The following is a 3504-nucleotide window of genomic DNA, read 5'->3' as shown; positions in this document are numbered from 1 at the left end:
TTGAGGAACGACAATTAAAGCGTTGTGCCCACGAAATAAGATACACTTTTTTTAAAAAACAGTATATTTCACATGGGACCTGTCAACGAATTACATTATGTTCCGAATTTTTCATCAGACCCTGTCTACAAAGTGTGTAGTGTCTTAACACTTAGTACTTATTTATATAATAAGAAAGACTCTGAAGACAAGCAATTGAACTGGAGCTTCACATTTCCTCAAACGAGTTAGTACCAGAATAACATAGAACCAAGGGTGCTCCATCCTTAAAGGGGACATCAGTAATTAACAGAACATAACAAAGTGTATGACCATTGTGTCATTTCGAAAGAATGTAGTCTGCATGGGCTTCTCTTCGCCAATCAACGCACAGAGCGCGCAGGAAATGGGGAGCGGAAAAGTGGAGGGCAAAGCAAACTTGTTATATCAGTAGAATCTCAGGGGAAATTCCAAATTTGTCTAGGCTAGAGTGAAGAGGAAAGGAATGCAGTAGTCTAACATTCGTCTCAGCTCTTCATCCCCAAATCTCTTATCTGCGGTCTGTGTCTACAGCGCGCTCTTTGGAGGAAGTTGAGCTTGTGTTGTCACCATTTGTGGTCCACCACTAGTATCAGAAAGAGGGAGTGGAGGATTCTGCCACTTAGTGCGGCATGCCAGTGCGTATCATAGGTTATTTTAACGTGTTGGTCAGTAAACGCCTCAGTGGCAAATGTTGCTTTCTCTAGAAATTAAGAGTATAATTCCAAAACGCTATATATCCGTTTTCAGAAATGTTGGTAACTTCATTTCAGATAGACAAATAACCATGTTTTTTGCTAAATGCAATATGTCTCACTCTCAGAGAAATAAGTAGACTGCCAGGTTTTACAGTCAAATCTATCAAATAGCTACATATTTAATAAAGACATGTACAAATGATACCTTTGTGACTGTCAATATCTAAACCATTTTCAATCAAGTAATTTGAGATCTGTATGTAAATCATTTAGATTGGACCTTTTATGCATTAAGCAGATGGTCTGATTCAGAGCAACTTACATTAAATGCATTCATGTTAAGATACTGTAGCTCAGTAAAAGAACCACATATCACAGTCAAACATACAGGATACGAAATTACATTCCAGCTAAACAATAGATATATTGCGTTTTGCAACAACACAATTTCATACACATCTAAAGTCTATGAATAAAAAATCGGAGAAAGGTAATATTTTACACACACACACACACACACACACACACACACACACACACACACACACACACACACACACACACACACACACACACACACACACACACACACACACACACACACACACACACACACACACACACACACACACGAAGGTAAGCAATAATAGTTTCTGATGAAAAAACTGGTGGATATCACATTTGGGAAATAAACTCTTAATATGTAATGTGATGATCATCAATGGCTCGAACCCCTTGCAAGCTGCCGAGACAGACTTGTCAGGCAAACCTATTGGATATGGATTGATCAGGTGCAACTTGGTCCGGGTCTGCTATAACCATGGTTGTTGTGGAGAGGGTCAGGGCAGTTTCATACAGGAGGCCTCGGGTTTCATTTGATAATGAACTCTCTCTTTCTCTCGCTCTCTCAGCTGTAGATAAAGAGGGTGTGATTAATTGGTTTTGGCATCAAGACACTCTATTCCACCACAAGCCCGTCGCCGGGGTGTCAGAATGGGGGAGAACATCTATCTCAGTGTAATTACCCTTTTATCAAATTAGTCATCGAAACAGTTGCGTGGATAAAAACAGCAAAGACAAATTGGGCTCTGATGTTGCAGAACCTAGTAACTCAGTAGGACCTATCAACTGATGGATTGAAGTACTCTACTCAAAGTGTATTGTAAACTGAGTATAAAGCATTTTAACTGTGTACATTTTAAGATAGGGCACTCTTATGTCGCTAATAGTAACTATGGGCTTAGACCCCATGATGGGCTTAGACCCCATCAGCACAGGGTCTAAGCTGACGAGGGCATTGAACTCCCTCTTCAAGGGATCAAAACGCCATAGACCATTCCTGTTGATTAATTTGTATCGTTATTGTGACATATCAAAGGGTTGATACACGATAGACCATTCCTGTTAATACTCCTCCACCCCCCTCTTCATTTATGTCAACCATTTCTTCTTCTTCTCTGTTCCCTCTGGTTTCTTCTCTGGCGTCTTCTTCTTGACCCAGAGGGCTTTCAGACAGACTTTGCTGCTATTCTGGTTCTGAAACAGAGACACAGTATTACCCTCACTAATAAACACCGCAGGACAACATCATCCTCATCCTCTTCCTGTTTGACATGTTTCAATGAAGTTCTAATGTATAAGTCAATCTATGGAAGATTAGTAACATGTCTGTACATTTTCTTCCAGAGCTTCCTGCAGCTGGACCATCCTACTCCTGTTGAACCATTTGATTTATTTTATAAGAATCTTTAGTTTGACAGGGAGTCATGCTGAGACCAAGGCCTCTTTTACAGATGAGCCCTGTATACACATCAATACACTATACACATCAATACACTATACACATCAATACACTATACACAGCAATACACTATACACAGCAATACACTATACACATCAATACACTATACACATCAATACATTATACACATCAATACACTATACACATCAATACACTATACACATCAATACACTATACACATCAATACACTATACACATCAATACACTATACACAGCAATACACTATACACATCAATACACTATACACATCAATACATTATACACATCAATACACTATACACATCAATACATTATACACATCAATACACTATACACATCAATACACTATACACATCAATACACTATACACACATCAATACACTATACACATCAATACACTATACACATCAATACACTATACACATCAATAAACTATACGCATCAATACACTATACGCATCAATATACTATACACATCGATACACAAAAAGAAAAACACAATCATAGAAAACACAAAAAGAAAAACACAATCATAGAAAACAAACACATCCTTCAGTAAAAGGTCCTCAATCAGCCTTTTGAATGACCCCAGAGGCACCAATTCATCACATTTTAGAGACCCATGAAGAGTTATCCACAAGTAAGGTGAAAAAAAAACTTAAACCAGATTTACCTAACTCAGTGGAGATCAAAGGGATCTCCATAGTTAGCCATCTCTGTTAACAATGGAGTATGGTACAGCAGAAGTTTATGCAGGAAGGCTTTATAAAAAAAAACATTATGAGTTGATCTACGGGACATCAGAGAGGGGGCCAACCTACAGTACTTTCTGATACAGAATGCAGTGATGTGTACTGAACCTAACGCCCATAATAAAGCCTAGTGCGCTATGATAAACTGCGTCAGATGGCTTCAAGACAGTGGCGGCTGCATTCATATAGACAATATCGCCATAGTCCATAACTGGTATGAATGTTGACTGAATGGTTTGTTTTCTGCTATTTAATGA

This window comes from Oncorhynchus gorbuscha, linkage group LG26 (assembly GCF_021184085.1).
Source record: "Oncorhynchus gorbuscha isolate QuinsamMale2020 ecotype Even-year linkage group LG26, OgorEven_v1.0, whole genome shotgun sequence".
Classification (NCBI taxonomy): Eukaryota; Metazoa; Chordata; class Actinopteri; order Salmoniformes; family Salmonidae; genus Oncorhynchus; species Oncorhynchus gorbuscha.
The sequence above is the reverse complement of the archived record's forward strand: the minus strand, read 5'-3'. Positions refer to the sequence as shown.